The following is a 17,547-nucleotide window of genomic DNA, read 5'->3' on the forward strand; positions in this document are numbered from 1 at the left end:
GATTCATGTTATTTGTTACATTACCACTAGCCTGTGTTATATTGCTATGTGCTTATGTAAATTATGTATAATGCCTCCCATATTGATGGATTTATGTATACCATGTATATCTGTTACAAAGTTCTGGCCCATATTGATGGATTTATGTGTACCCCCTCAGAAACCCCTATGTTTTAAAACAAAAGAAAGGGGGAGATGTTGGAATCCTTACTAACTGCTAAGTAATTAGAGTTGATCTAATCTTACAAGAAGATGTTTTGGGCAGAACCTGAAACAAGGTACTAAGTAGAACTACCCATAATCCCTCTCTCTGGAAGGAGCATAAATAGGCCAATGGGCCAGTCAGAGAGCTCTCGAGAGAGGAAGACGCTACAAGTCGAGATTTCACCGGAATGACATGAAGACTGGAGCTGGGGAGGCTGAAGAAAACAGAGGCAGAGGCTGAAGGACCAGACCTTTGGATTTAAAGACATTTGGAGAGAGCTCTTGGAACCAAGCAGAGAGATAGGCCTCTAAGCTAACCGGGCTATATTGGGATAATAAAAGATCTGAACTTTTATCACCTGGCTGTGTTTTGAGAAGAAAAAGATCACCGCAATTTTGTATCTCTTTTTTTCTATTTGATGAATTCTACTTCTGAAAATGTTGTTTTCTTCAGTGGATTTTTTTTTTTTTTTGCATTTGATTGTATTCTTTAAGGAATTGTTTTCTTAAGTTATTTTTTTTTCCTTTCCTTTTCCAAGTTATATAACTCTTTTTCATGCCTCTCAGTTTTCTTCTAGCTCTCTTTTTTTGTCTTTTAAAATCTTCTATAAGCATTTCGAAGAAGCCTCTTTCGAAGTTGAGACTAATTTATGTCACTCTTTGAGATTTCTTCTGTGGACATTTTGTCCTAATCTGAGTTTGTGTTTTGTGTTCCCTGTCACCATAGTGGTTTTATATAGTGTAGGTTCTTTTCTGTTTCTTGCACTTTTTTTTTCCTTTTCTTTTGATATTTCTTCTTTTTTTACCGTTATGGTCGAGCACTGCTTTTGGGGTAAAACAGGCATTGTCCCAAACTTCCAGTGCAGCTCTAATCAATGTCTTTGAGCAAAAAGAGCCCTTGTGTTTTCAGGGAGTGGCTTTGCCTGCTCTGTTCAGGAAAACAGCCTGGTTTCCCACAAGCCTTCTGTGCTTGTACTGGAGGCTGCCCCACTGATCTTCTCCTCTACTGAGCCAGAACTGAACATCTTAGTTGCTGATTTGTAGTCATTATGATCCTCTGACTGGCTTTCCCAGAGCCTGTCTGAGTAGAACTATACACCCTTTTGACACCAATCAGACTTATTTTTCTTTTAGTTTTTTTTTTTTTCCAATTTATTTTGAGCTGAAGAATAGTTTTCCTCTGTCAGACTCTGTTCAGATCCTTGGTTTCATGTGTTTTTTGACAGAAATTGAAAGAACTTGAGAAAGTTCCTGGCTTTATTCAACCATCTTGGCTCTATCCCGACATCCCTCCTTTAACTCCTTAAAAGATAAGCCCTATTAGATGTTTTGCCCAAGTTTTCTATCATCTGATATAGAGGCTCAAGGAATAAACCTTTCTTCTATTCCCTATATAAGTATTTGAGCAATATGTCCAAAGTTCATAGTGAAAGATTTCCAAAATCAAAGAAGAAGATCATATGAAATCTTTACCCACCTTGTTAGAGCAGAGCAGAGTTTATTCCACATTGGCTTAGACTTCAGAAGTCCATTGTCATTGCCAACCTATAATGAACCATTCTGAAAATGTATTTAATAAGGATTATATTGTCATTAGGCTTTGCAAACACTGAAACAGTGTTTCTAAAGAAGCATTTGTATTTGTAATTTAAAGATGGGTCTTAAAACTATAATGTAATTTGCCCAGAAAATTTTCAAGTGAAGAAATAAACCAACACCTTTTTATTCCACATAAAGGATAAAAAGTATATTAAGTACATAGGTAAAACATATTACCTTCTGTTCCCCAATGCCTAAAACCCTTAAACATGTACTATCGATTGATTAATTGATTTGCTTATTTATTTTGATTTCCAAATTATTTCCCTCCAGTCCATCCCCTACCCACAGAGAAGGCAAGTAATATAATATAATATTTATTGTAAATGTAAAGTTATGAAAAATATTTAATATTAACCATTTCACAAAAAAAAAGAAAGAAAATAAAGGAATTTTTTAAAAAAAATAACATAACAAATAACAATTCACTTTGCACTCAGAATTCATTAATTCTCTGTCTGAAGGTGGATAACATATTTCATTATAAATCCTTAAGAAGTGTCTTGAAATATTGTATTGATTAGAATAGCTAAGTCATTCATATTGATTATCATTACAATATTGCTATTATCCCGTACAATGATCTGATTCTACTCACTTCAATTAGCATCAGCTCACAAAAGACTTTCAAGATTTTTTCCAAAATCATCCTACTCATTATTTCTTATACTACAATAGCAATACAGACTAATTTCTTTTGGAACTTAGCCCACTTGTAATGGTGTTACAATTACCAAAAAAAAAAAAAAATGCTCCTAAACTAGGAAATGGGTTTAATTCTTCAAATTATTTTCAGACACCTTGTAACACTGGTCTGTGACCTCAAACTTTTGAGCTCCCCTTCTCAACTTCAACATTTTGTGACCCAGTAGGAGGAGAGTCTTTCCCCGGCTTCCCTTGGCTTGATTCCCTCCTTTTCAAGATAATTTCATTATTTTTTCCCACAATCTTATAGTCCCTGGGAGAAACCTTGTCTGGGTCATCATGAGCTCCAGGCTCGGCAAGTTTTCCTGATTGGAGATGCCCATACTGAGACTTATGAAGAAAATACTATCAACTTCCAGAGAGAAAATTGATGAAATTTGGATGAAATTGGAAGTTATTTTTTAATTTCTTAAATTTAAGCTGCTTCTTTTAAAATTTCAATTTGCTTTAACAATATAGCTAATATGGAATATATACTATATGGCTTCACATGTATAATAGATAATTTATTGCCTGTCTTCTCAAGGTATGGGGAAAGTACAAAAGTGAAAAATGATCTAGAACTCAAATTAATTTTTAATAATACCTTTATATGTAATTGGAACATATTTTATTAAAGTTAACACAGTTTTGAAAAAAAGTAATTTTAAGGAACTCTAAAAAAGAAAATAGGAATGATGTAAATATCCATAAAAAATGTCCTAGACATGCCATAAGATTTTTTAAAATGATGAATGAAAGAATGTTGATTTCCTTACCTTTAAAAATCTTATGAAAAAAACTCTATAAGATTTGAAATCAAATTTGTTGAAGATACTGGAAGAGATAACACTTCTATAAGTGATTTTGGTTAGAATGAAACTATAAATATGTAGAAAATATAAGATTTCATTGTGCATATCTTTGACAGAATTTCTAGGTTTTCCTCCAAAATACATTTCTAACGAATGAGTCAAAATTTTACAAAATGTCTTGTAAGTTTTTTTTTTTTAAATGAGCTGACACTTTTTTTTTCTTAATATGAAGAGGAAAAAAATAAATAAGATATGAAAATACTTGCTCATCAAAGAAGTTTATCATCTTCATGGAGGGTAGGTAGCATTGAATCTAAGCCAAAGAAATCTCCAGAAATGAAGAACTCCTCCATATATTTGCAGTTGGTATTATGATGATTGCCTTAAATCCTATTAAATTTGCTGTCTTTTAAATGAGATTTTTCCTCAATTAAGAGACTTTTCCTAACTATTACCTAATGAGCAATGAAATAAATGAAGAGCAAATGTATGCCATTGCGTAGATAAAATAGTGTTCATCAGTGAGAAATATCAATCTGTCTAGATAGGCAGATAATAAATAGAAGACATATATGAGAGATTGATAGATATATAGATGATAGATGGATAGAGAGATAGACGTGATGTGATAGAGATAGATAGATGATACCTAAATAGACAGATGATAGCTAGTTAGCCATATGATAAATAGATAAATAGATACATAGGTAGTTATCTTGGTAAGAAAATGCAAAAAAAAAGTGTTAATTGTGCTAAAAGCAGAATTAAATAGAAAGATATTAAGACATTTCAAAATTCCTTTAATAATCCAATTTTCTTCTCGAAATCAAGGTTTATTTTTTAACCCAAATCACTTTTGTTCCTATGGTATTATAGAATTAATTAAATGTTGAACACATTTTTAAATAATTACAATTGTGATTCAAACAAGGCAACAAAGAATCATGTATTGGTTATGAACAGAATATAACATATTAAGCACCAAGATCAGTGGAGCAGAATTTACATAAAGAATGTCATCAATAAAGTGATATATTTATTGCCTTGCTTATTTGCCCTTCAAAACTTTTAGTATTGGCATCTTGATTACTGATGTAACATAAAGACCACTGGGCCTTGCCATCTGTCTTGCTAATAGAACCTTAGAACTTCTGAGACTTTCCATCTGCCTCAGAGATAAACTTTATTTTATTTCTTGTCTCCCCCAATTAAAGTGTGCATTCCTTTAGAGTAGAGATTGTCTTGCTTTTTTTTTTTTAATACATATATATATTGTCATTTCTCAGCAGAGATTCTGGCCCATAGAAACCATTTAATAAACTACTTTATTTCAGTATTCAAAAAGTTTGGCCAATCACGCACTTGTTAATACTGATGGATAACAAAGTGACAACTTATGTGTTCCACTGATATCTCCAATGTGAAAAGTATTTGAGGACTGTTCATTGCACACTGATTGTCTCCCTATGGCAAAGCACTAGATAACATGAATAGTTTATGTGTATTGTTGGAAAAGATAGCATAATCAATGAAAGCATAAGAAAATCAGAGTGCAATTGTACCCAATATTGTAGCAGACACTGAGAGAGAACAAGTGAGAGTGGAATAAGCAGAGAGGTAATTTGGAGAGAGAAGGGGAACAGAGTTCCATATAAGACAAGAAGCCATAGGTTTAAGAATATAAATAGAATAATTTCTTTTGATGGTTAAAAGAGTTGTATCTTCCTCAGAGACAACGTAGCAAAGGAGAATAGAATGTGGGAATGATAATTAACTTTTTTGATATGTAATATAGAAAAGATGGCATCATCATCATAATCATCAACATTTCCTTTCCATGAAAAAATATAGTAAAATTCAAGCTTAATTTATTATATACATGTTTACTATCTACATATTATGAAAAAGACTTAGACTACATCTGTAACATTATGAAGGAAAATAATGGCAACTTGTTCTCTACCATGGCCAGAGATCACATGGAATATAAAATTTAATTCTGAAAACAAAGATATCTAAAGATATCTTTGGAGCAGTAATTTCAAAAATTGGAGTAGTAATTTTTGGGGATAGTAATTTCAAAACAATATAAAATGAGATCTATTTGAAGGACCAATGTTCCTTTTGCAGAAAATAAGATTTTTCTGGGAGAATAAAGGGCTAAGGATGACATGATGTAGTGTTCCAAGAGCTTTCTCATGGGAAAAGGATTGTTCAGTTTGATCACAGAGGTCAGAATTAAGAACAATAATGAAAAATTATGAAAGAAAATCTTGATACCGTGTAAGGAAAAGACTCCCTTTTTCCTCCACAATTCAATGTGTAAGAAGAATAAGCTTCCCATAGGCTGAAAATTCTAGAAAAGAAGACTATTTTATCACTTATCTAAAAAGTTTGAAAGTTTCATTAAGAAATATATTGGTTAAAGAATTGACTGAAATTTTTAATAATATAAGCCATTGTCCAATTGATAAATGATCAAAGGATATGAACAGATAAGTTTCAAATGAAGAAATTAAAGCTATTTCTAGTCATATGATAAAATGTTTTAAATCATTACTCATTAGTGAAATTTATATTAAGACAGCTCTGAGATACCACTACACACTTCTCAGTTTGGCTAAGATGACAGGATAAGATAATGATAAATGTTGGAGGGGATGTGGAAAAACTAAGACACTACTACATTGTTGGTGGAGTTGTGAACTGAATAAGTTATGATATACAAATGTAATGGAATATTATTTTTCTATAAGAAATGGTAAACAAAATGATTTCATAAAAGTCTGGAAAGACTGACACAGACTGATGCTGAATGAATTGAACCCAACCAAGAGCACATAGTACTAGTAACAAGAAAATTTTGTGATAATTGACTGTGATAGATTTGATTCTTTTTAACAATGAGATAATTCAAGGCAATTCCATTAGACTTGCGGAAAGTGTCATCAACATCTAGAGATAGAACTATGGAGACTAAATATTGATCAAACCATAATATTTTCATCTTTTTGTTTTGCCTGTTTATTTTTAGTCATATTTTCCCTTATGATCCAATTGTTCTTGCACAGAATGTTGAAAATGGAAATATGTATACAAGAATTGTGGATCTAACCTATATTAGATTCGTTGCTATCTTGGGAAGGAAGAAAGGGGAGAAGAGCAAGAACAATTTGTAACACAAGGTTTTGCAAAGGTGAATGCTGAAAACTATCTTTGTATGAAATTGGAAAATTAAAATACTATAGAAATTTTCAATTAAATGTCAAATTAGAAATTCAGAAAATTAATAAAACATAAGAAAATAAATTTAAGAAAGCAACTAAACTAAAAAATAAAACAAAGAATTGGTTTTAAGAAAATGCCAATAAAGTAGATAACCCTTTGGTTAATTTGATTTTTTTAAAAAGAAAGAAAACCAAATTACAAGTATCAAAATTGAAAAGAATGAATTCATCACCAAAGAAGAGGAAATTGTTCAATTATATATCAATAATTTGGAGAATCTAAGATAAATGGATGAATATATGCAGAAAATGTAAATTGACCAGATACTTAAATAACCCCCTTTTAGGGAAAAAAAAAAAAAAAAAAGCAAAAACAAAACACTGAATAAGACATCAATGAATTCCCTAAAAGTTCCTCATGATTTATATTCTACCAAACCTTTGAAAGACAATTAATTTCCAAACTATAAAAACTATTTAGAAAAAAATAGGTTTTCAGACATATTAGAGGGTAATGATTAATACACAAAACATTTTTATAACACACTTATGGTGCTAATACCTAAACCAGAAAGAAACAAAACAGAGAAAGAAAATTACAGATCAATCATCCTTATGAATATCAAGACAAAAATTTTAAATAAAATAATAACAAAGAAATTTCACCAAGTTATCACCAGGTTAATACACTATGGCCAGATGGGTATTATACCTGGAATTCATAGCTGAATAAATATTATAAAAATTATCATCACAATTGTCCATGGCTATGAAAAAGTTTAAAAAAAACATGATTATTTCAATAAATTCAGGAAACGCTTTTGACATAATACAGAAATCATTAATATTATAAACATTAAAGAGTTTTCTTAAAGTGATAAGCAGGATCTATCTAAAACTATCAGCAAGCATTATGTTATAGAGGTAAGGTAGGAGCATTTCCAATAAGGTCAAGAGTGAAACAAGTTTGCCCATTATCAACATAATTATTCAATATTGTATTACAAATGTTCACTTTGGCAATAAAAGAAGAAAAATAAATTAAAGTGATTGGAGTAGATAATGAGGAAACCAAATTATCACTCTTTACCAATGATACAATGAGATACATAGACAATCAATTACAAGACTTACCTGAAATAATTAATAATTTTAGGAAGGCTGCAAGATACAAAACAAACCCACATAAATTACCAGCATTTCCATAATTGCTAATAAAGCCCAGCAGCAAGAGATAGAAAGAGAAATTTGATTTAAAATAGCTATAAACATGACACCCATTCCTATTAAAACACTAGAAAGCATAAGAATAAATGGAGTTTTCCTTAAAATAATAAATCACATTTATCTAAAACCATCAGCAAGCATTATTTGTAATGGAGAGAAGCTGGATGCATTCCCAATATGACCAGGAGTGAAACAAGATGCTCATTATCACCATCATTATTCAATATCATACTAGAAATGATGGCTTTAACAATAAGAAAATAAAAAGATATTAAAGGAATTTGAATAAGCAATGAAGTGACAAAATTATCACTCTTTGCAGATGATATGATGATATACTTAGAGAATTCTAGAGAAAAATCCAAAAATCTACTGGAAATGATTTACATCTTTTGGAAAGTAGCAGGATATAATATGAACCCATGCAAATCATCACAATTTCTAAATGTTACTAACAAAGCCCAGCAACATGGGATAGAAAGAGAAATTCCATTCAAAATAATTATAGACAAAATAAAACATTTGGATTTTGACTCGCCAAGACAAAACTAGGAATTATATAAAGATAATTACAGAACACTTATCACACAATTAAAGTGTGATATAAACAATTGAAAAAATGTCATTTGCTCTGAGTAGGCTAAGCTAGTATAATATAAATAAAAATTCCACTTAAATAGGTATACATATTCAGTGCCATACAAATCAAAATGCCAAAAAAAATTGGCTCTGGCCAAGAGAGCGGCATACATTGCTTTCTTCACATTGGCCAGACAGTTAATACAGTTCAGTTCTGGGACTGGGCTAAAGCCCAGGGCCAATCTTTTTCTCAGCATAGATGCAGCCTGGGAGAATTCTATCTCTTCCTCCTCTCACAAAATGCCAGTGGATGCATCTGCTGGTCAATGCAAAGATCTGAAGCAGAAGAGAATGAGGACCCACACAAAGTAATCTTGATAGATTACTCCAAGTTTTACTCCAAGAAATTAAAATTCTTTTACCAAAAAAAAAAAATGAGTTTAACAAGAAGGACATGGGCTTGACAAACAGAGCTGGTAATCATAACTATAAATGTGATGGGAAGAACTCTCCCACAAAAGGGAAGCAAATAGCAGAGTGGATTAAAAACAGAATCCTACAATATGTTGTTTACAAGAAATGTATTTGACACAGAGAGACACATACAGAGTAAAGGCAAAAGGCTGGAACAGAATTTATTATGCTTCAACTGAAGCAAAAAAAAAAAAAAAAAAAAAGCAGTAGTAGCAATTCTGATCTCAGATAAAGCAAATATAAAAATAAATCTTATTAAAATAGATAAATAAGGAAAGTACATCTTGATAAAGGGTACCATAAACAATAAAGTAATAATTATAAATATTTTTGTACCAACTGGTAGAGTAGTCAAATATCTAGAAAAGATTTTAAGTCAGTTACAGAAAGAAATAGACAGCAAGACTATACTAGTGGGGGACCTCAATAATCCTCTCTCAGAATCAGATAAATCTAACTACAAAATGAAAAAAAAAAAAAAGAGAAGTTAAAAGAATTCCAGAAAACCTAGATATAATAGACATCTGGAGGAAAATGAATGGTGCAGAAAGAATTACACCTTTTCTCGGCAGTACATGACATCTACACAAAAATTTGAAAAAGCTCAGATATCTGCTGTGGAACTGGACTTGCCAAGTTCCCTAAAGTCCTCCAAGTGACTTCACCTTCACCTTCCAAAAGACTTATGGTCTGGTCTCAATCACAGATGTTTTTTCAGGACAATGCATATGGTATCTAGATGTATTTTATATAATAAAAGCTGTATAGATGGAAACCATTTGCCCTAATGATGCATTGACAGCTGTATCAGATCAGGAGATTAGAGAAGTAAAGATAATGCCTGCATCCATCCCTAGAGAGGCAACAACAACAACAACAACAACCAAAAAAAACATAAATTCACTCAGTCACATAGCAGTTATTGAGTAACTGCTCAATACATCATACAAATGACAGAATTTCCATAATTTTTGGTGGTATGTGGAGAATGAATCTTCAGTTTGAGTCTCTTTCAATACAAATTTCAATCATATAGGAATCTGGTCTTTGAATTAAAAATAAATTCTGAAAAAAACTACATCCTCAAAGAATGAGTATTACGTAAATGGATCCTAAATTTAGAAAAGCCTCAATATATATATATATATATATATATATATATATATATATATATATATATATATATATATATATATATATATATATATATATAAACTTTGCAGGCTATGATTACAATGAGCTATTTAGATATTGTGGTCCTAGGGTAAAGGTAGTTTGTTAGTCTAGCACCTCAAGATAATTTTCATTTTGGAGAAGTCTAACCCTCAAAAAAACTACTATAATGCTAGAAATGATAATAGGTTTGAGTGATTTGAAAATGAGTCTCAGTGTAATGTTGTGGATATCTGTCATAAATTTCTAGATTTAGACCTGGAAGAGAACTAGAGGCCACTTAGTATAAATACATTAATTTTATGTAAAAGAGATTTGGGACTCGCAGAAGTTAATGAACTTGTTCAAGGTCACATAAACAGCCCTGAATTTATTTTCTATTTGATGGTGCTATTACATTAGAGGATATATGCTTAGTTATAGAAAGTGATGCTCGGAAAGCTTGTTCATTATTTATTAAATACTTTTAAGTTTTTTTTATGTTTCCTCTGTCATTTATGGAGCTCTATGAGATTTTTACATTTTCTGCAGTTACTATAGCATGGAATAAAGTTTGTGCTATAATCAATATTTACTTTCTTACATTTAGTGCTTGTTTTGTATCTGGAGATGCATTTATCTTCATATGTACATGGGCATAATAGATAGATAGATAAATGGATGATTAAATAGGTATTTATGAATGGATTGGTAATATAGGTTCATAGATATGTATATATACATAGATACACACATATATGTATATATGTATATGTGTACATACATAGATACACATACACCCAAAGGCACTATTAACTAAGTGGGTGATATTTTGTAGATTGCATCCAATCCATGTGAACTCCTAGTTTTGGGTGCTCAAAAGCAGATCCCACAATTATTCTATGATACTGAGTAAGAATGGAATTCATGTTAACAGAATGAGACTATAACAGAAAAAGTATTTATTCAGCATCTACTACCTATTAGGCACTATCCAAAGCACTTAACAAATATAATCTCATTTGTGTCTCACAATAATCCTGAAGTATTGTTATACTTATTTTATAACTGAGAAAACTAAGTGAGAGTGTTTAAGTATCTTCCTCTTGTTCACACAGCTAGGAAGAGTTTGAGTTGTAATTTCAACTCAGGCCATTGTGATTCTAGGTCCTAACTTCCTCAAGGATAGACTTTATATAAAGTGAATATAAAGGGATTATAACAGTAGAGAGCACTATGAAGGACAAAAGTACTCATATGATCAGGAATCAGGCTATTTCAATACTGAAAGGCATGTTGATATGTACTCTCTTCTTCCTCCAGTCTTTTGAGGACAAGCTATAATAGTTTGGGCATATGGCAAGATGTGCAACCTTAGAGCCCACATGTCCTGAAACTCTGCCTTTAATTGTTGTTATTCAGTTTCGTGTCTGTCTTTTCATGATACAATAAAGACATTGGAATGGTTTGCTGTAATATTCTTCTCTAAAATATAATAATCTCTGAGAGTAGGTTTCTTGGGGAGCTTCTGGGAGTAGCCTTAGTCTCAGTTCAAAGTAATAATCACCCCAAATGCAGCCAGGAGCAAAAAATTCAGATTCTTTATTGTCTCCTTCAAAATAGCCTGGTTAGCTTTCTTAGAGGCCTATCTCTCTTCTTGCTTTTGAGAGCTCTTGCCACTAGTCCTTTGTCTCTTCCAGCTTCTGCCTCTAGCTCCCTCTGAATCCAAAGCCTCCAGCCAGCACAAAGGTGGAAGTTGGAATGAATCTGACTCCAACTCCAAGTCAGTGGGCTTGTGGGCTTCCCTAAGTGCATCCTGATTGAGGCTCCTACCTTATATATGCTCTCTTAAAAGTGTGAATCTTGTGGAACTCTTAATAAGTACTAAGTACATTTAGAGAACTGGTAGATACCCTGCTGAACAACCATTGTCTCTATCAATTCCACTGACTTACACCTTGTAAGAATTCTAACAGTTTGCCAGTTCCTTTTCTAACTAATTTCTAACTAACTAACAGATGATGTAACAGGGTTAAGTAACTTTCCTAGAGTCACAGCTAATAATAGTCTGAGATCAGATTTCACTTCTGGAGATGAATTGGATGAAAGAAAAGAGAGATTCATTTGCTTTTCTTAGTTACTAATTGAAACGTTTATGCCTCAACTGTTATTCCACACTCTCATCACAGGAGGAGATATATCAAGACTATTGTCTAAATTTTTGTGGATGAAAACTACTTTGAGATTTTTTTTTCCATTAGAAATGGTAATAGCAGAGGTGGTAAGGATAGCAGGAGTCAAAATGGCAGAGAAAATTCAGTGACTTGACTGAGCTTTTTAAAATTCTCCTCCAAAGAGGTTTAAAATAATACCCCCAAATAATTTATGGAATGATAGAACTAACAGTAGTAAATGGCAAAACAATTTTCCAGACTAAGACAACTTAGAAAGTCAGAAGGAAAGGACCGCCTTGTTGGAATGAGAGTGGAGGGCAGTCCAGAACAAGCATCATCCTTTTAATCAAGCAGTAGGTTTTGGAGATGACTAGCAGCTGCAGCAACTTCCAGAGGTCTCTGCCCATAATGATTAAAGGGTTTAGAAAATTACAGGAAAATATTTCCTGGAATTTATAGAAGGTTTCTGTCCATATCTTGTTCCAGTTCGCCATTCCAGGACAAAAAGGAAAACTAGCAGAAGCAGAAACTCTGGCACCATTCAGTGCAGAAATGAGTGCTTATGATTACTCAGAGATCATTGTACAGGCTAGTAAAGCACAGATCACTTCGCCTTATATCATATAACCTTTAAAAACCTAGCTTTGAAAAGAGGATAAAAAGAGTGAAAGGAAGGAGAATAGGATAAACACGAGGAAAAATAAGATAAAGGGTAATAACTCATACATTAATCATAACAGTGAAAAATAATTTAGTAAGGTTCCTGAATAAAGCTTCATTTCTCAGATATATAAAGAACTGATCAAATGTATTAAAATAATAAAAATTATTTCCTTATTTTCAGAAGAAATCAAAGCTCTCTATTAATAAGGTGAAAATATGAACTAAATCACTCTTGATTATATACATTCAAATTAAAACAAATATATCTCACCTATAAGATTAGCTAATATGTCAAAAAAGGAAAAGGACAAGTATTGGAGGGGATTTGGGGAAACTGAGACATTCATTCACTTTTTATGAAGTTGTGCATTCACCTCCCCATTCCAGAGAGCAATTTGGAAAAATGTTTAAAGAATTATAAAATCTTTTGACTCAGTAATGTCACTACTAAATCTGTATCACAAAGAGATTAAAAAGGAAAAGGACCTGATTGTACAAAAAATATTTATAGTAGCTATTTTAGTGAGGATAAAGTATTAGAAATTGGGAGATGCCCATCAATTGGAGAGTGACTGAACAAGGTGTAGTATATGATTGACATTGAGCAATATTGTGCAATAAATAGAACAAGCAAGATGCTCTCATAAAAATCTTTTAGAAATGAACGGATGCGGAACTTCCGGTTAAGATGGCGGAGAGGAGGCTCACAGTTGCATAAGCTCCGCGCTTTCTCTCACTATCCACTTCATTACAAGCCTCTGAATCAATGCTTGACTGAAAAAAACCCACAAATAGTTACCAAGAGAAGCCATCCTTGAGATCCGCCAAGAAAGGTCTGTCTTTACTGGAGGGCTGGGGCGGTTTTAGATCGGGCGCAGGCTGAGGGCAGCAGCAGTGAGAGCACGGGAGCAGAGCTGAGAGGGGGTGGGGAGTGATCGTAGCCGTCTCTGCGGGAAGAGCTTCGCTACAGGTTTGGAACCTGCAGCAAGTCAACAGCCCAGCAGAGAAGCTAAAAACACCGGGGCTGAAGAATACAACTGCAAACAGCTGGAGTCTCTCAGGACCTGGCCGCCCCTCCTTTTCCCCCCCTCAGTGACTCAGCACGCTTTGGGATCTCAGAGCGCAGGCGCAGCACAGTCCTGCTAGTGCCTCACTGCTGCCCCCTGAAGTCTGTAGAGGAAGCTCGATAACACACCCAGCCCCCCCCCCAAAGAAAGACTCCAGTTTTTTCTGTTTTTCTTTGGTAGTTTGTCTCTGATTAATAGACAGAATGAGCAAGAAGCTGAAGAGGACTTTAACCCTTGACAGCTTCTATACAGATAGAGAGCAGACTCTAAATCCTGAGGAGACTAAAAACAGGGAGTCCCCAGGTGATTCCCCAAAGGAGGAGATCGTCTGTTCCTCAGCACAGATGAACCTCATAGAAGTGATTAAAAAGGCTCTCACAAGGGAGCTAGAAGAAAAATGGGGAAAGCAGAGTGAGGCTTGGCAAAAGGAGAAGGAAGCTTGGGAAAAGGAGAGGGAGGCTTGGCAAAAGAGCCTGGAGAAAGTTAAAGAGAGAGTGGATAAAGAAGTAAAATCCTTGAAAAATAGGATTAGTGAACTGGAAACAGAAAACAGCTCTCTAAAAAACAAAATTGGCGAAATGGAAAAAAATTCCACAGAACAAAAGAACTCAATTGGACAATTAGAAAAAGATTTTAAAAAAGTGAGTGAAGAGAATACTTCACTGAAAATCAGAATTGAACAAGTGGAATTGAATGACTCGAGGAGACAAGAAGAATCAGTCAAGCAAATCCAAAAAAATCAAACAATGGAGAAAAATGTGAAATACCTTCTGGGGAAGACAACAGACCTGGAAAACAGATCCAGGAGAGACAATCTGAGAATCATTGGACTCCCAGAAAAACATGATGAAAAAAAGAGCCTGGACACTGTCTTCCAGGAAATTATCAAAGAGAACTGCCCAGAAGTCATAGGAACAGAGGAAAAAATAAACATTGAAAGGATTCATCGATCACCCACTGAAAGGGATCCTAAAATCAAAACACCAAGGAATATAGTGGCCAAATGCCAGAACCCTCAGGTGAAAGAAAAAATATTGCAAGCGGCTAGAAAAACCCAATTCAAGTATCAAGGAGCCACAATAAGGATCACCCAGGATCTGGCAGCATCCACATTAAAAGATCGAAGGGCCTGGAATATGATATTCCGAAAGGCTAAGGAACTTGGTATGCAACCAAAAATAACTTACCCAGCGAGAATGAGCATCTTTTTCCAGGGAAGAAGATGGACATTCAACGAAGTAAGCGAATTTCATCTATTTCTGATGAAAAAACCAGAACTTAACAAAAAGTTTGATCTACAAATATAGAACTCAAGAGAAATCTAAAAAGGTAAAGATTAATCTTGGGAACTATATTTTGACTATATAGATGTATAAAGAATACATGTATACCTTGTTCTAGAAATTGATGTGGAAAGGACATTGTACCAGAAAAAGGGTAAAGTGGGGGTAGTACATCTCATGAAGAGGCATAGGAAACCTATTATATCTGAGAGAAAGAATGGAGGGGGATGAATATAGTGGGTATCTTACTGCCTTCAGAATTGGCTTTAAGTGAAAAATCTTAAGACATATTCAATCTATGGTGAAACTTCTCCCATCTCATTGAAAAGTGAGAAGGGAAAAGTGGAAAGGGAAGGAATAAGCTAAGCAGAAGGGAATACGGGAACTGGGAGGGAAAGGGGTAAGATAGGGGGAGGAACTCTAAGGCGGGGGGAGGGACACTAAAAAGGGAGGGCTGTGAGAAGCAAGGGGTGCTCACAAGCTTAATACTTGGAAGGGGGGAAAGGGGAAAGAAGGGAGGAAAGCATAAACCGGGGTTAACAAGATGGCAAGTAATACAGAATTGGTCATTCTAACCATAAACGTGAACGGGGTAAACTCCCCCATAAAGAGGAAGCGGTTAGCAGAATGGATTAAAAGCCAGAATCCTACAATATGTTGTTTACAGGAAACACACCTGAAGCGGGGAGATACATGCAGGTTAAAGGTAAAAGGTTGGAGCAAAATCTACTATGCTTCAGGTGAAGTCAAAAAAGCAGGGGTAGCCATCCTGATCTCAGATCAAGCTAAAGCAAAAATTGACCTAATTAAAAGAGATAAGGAAGGACACTATATCTTGCTAAAGGGTAGCATGGATAATGAAGCACTATCTATATTAAACATATATGCACCAAGTGGGGTAGCATCTAAATTCTTAAAAGAGAAACTAAGAGAGCTGCAAGAAGAAATAGACAGTAAAACTATAATAGTGGGAGATCTTAACCTTGCACTCTCAGAATTAGATAAATCAAACCAGAAAATAAATAAGAAAGAAGTCAAAGAGGTAAACAGAATACTAGAAAAGCTAGATATGATAGATCTCTGGAGAAAATGTAATGGAGACAGAAAGGAATATACTTTCTTTTCAGCAGTTCATGGAACCTATACAAAAATTGACCATATATTAGGACATAAAAACCTCAAACTCAAATGTAGTAAGGCAGAAATAGTAAATGCATCCTTTTCAGACCACGATGCAATGAAAATTACATTCAACAAAAAAGCAGGGGAAGTAGACCAAAAAATAATTGGAAACTAAATAATCTCATACTAAAGAATGATTGGGTAAAACAGCAAATCATAGACATAATTAATAACTTCACCCAAGAAAACGATAATAATGAGACATCATACCAAAATGTATGGGATGCAGCCAAAGCGGTAATAAGGGGAAATTTCATATCTCTAGAGGCCTATTTGTATAAAATAGAGAAAGAGAAGGTCAATGAATTGGGTTTGCAATTAAAAATGCTAGAAAAGGAACAAATTAAAAACCCCCAGTCAAACACTAAACTTGAAATTCTAAAAGTAAAAGGTGAGATCAATAAAATTGAAAGTAAAAAAACTATTGAATTGATTAATAAAACTAAGAGTTGGTTCTATGAAAAAACCAACAAAATAGACAAACCCTTAGTAAATCTGATTAAAAAAAGGAAAGAGGAAAATCAAATTGTTAGTCTTAAAAATGAAAAGGGAGAACTCACCACTAACGAAGAGGAAATTAGAGCAATAATTAGGAGTTACTTTGCCCAACTTTATGCCAATAAATTCGACAACTTAAATGAAATAGAAAAATACCTCCAAAAATACAGCTTGCCCAAACTAACAGAGGAAGAAGTAAATATCCTAAACAGTCCCATCTCAGAAAAAGAAATAGAACAAACTATCAATCAACTCCCTAAGAAAAAATCCCCAGGACCAGATGGATTTACATGTGAATTCTACCAAACATTTAAAGAACAATTAACTCCAATGTTATATAAACTATTTGAAAAAATAGGGATTGAAGGAGTCCTACCAAACTCCTTTTATGACACAGATATGGTACTGATACCTAAACCAGGTAGGCTGAAAACAGAGAAAGAAAATTATAGACCAATCTCCCTAATGAATATTGATGCTAAAATCTTAAATAAAATATTAGCAAAAAGATTACAGAAAATTGTCACCAGGATAATACACTATGTCCAAGTAGGATTTATACCAGGAATGCAGGGCTGGTTCAATATTAGGAAAACTATTAGCATAATTGACTATATCAATAACCAAACAAACAAAAACCACATGATCATCTCAATAGATGCAGAAAAAGCATTTGATAAAATCCAACATCCATTCCTAATAAAAACACTTGAGAGCAT

The sequence above is a fragment of the Antechinus flavipes genome, chromosome 2, assembly GCF_016432865.1.
Source record: "Antechinus flavipes isolate AdamAnt ecotype Samford, QLD, Australia chromosome 2, AdamAnt_v2, whole genome shotgun sequence".
NCBI classification, from domain to species: Eukaryota; Metazoa; Chordata; class Mammalia; order Dasyuromorphia; family Dasyuridae; genus Antechinus; species Antechinus flavipes.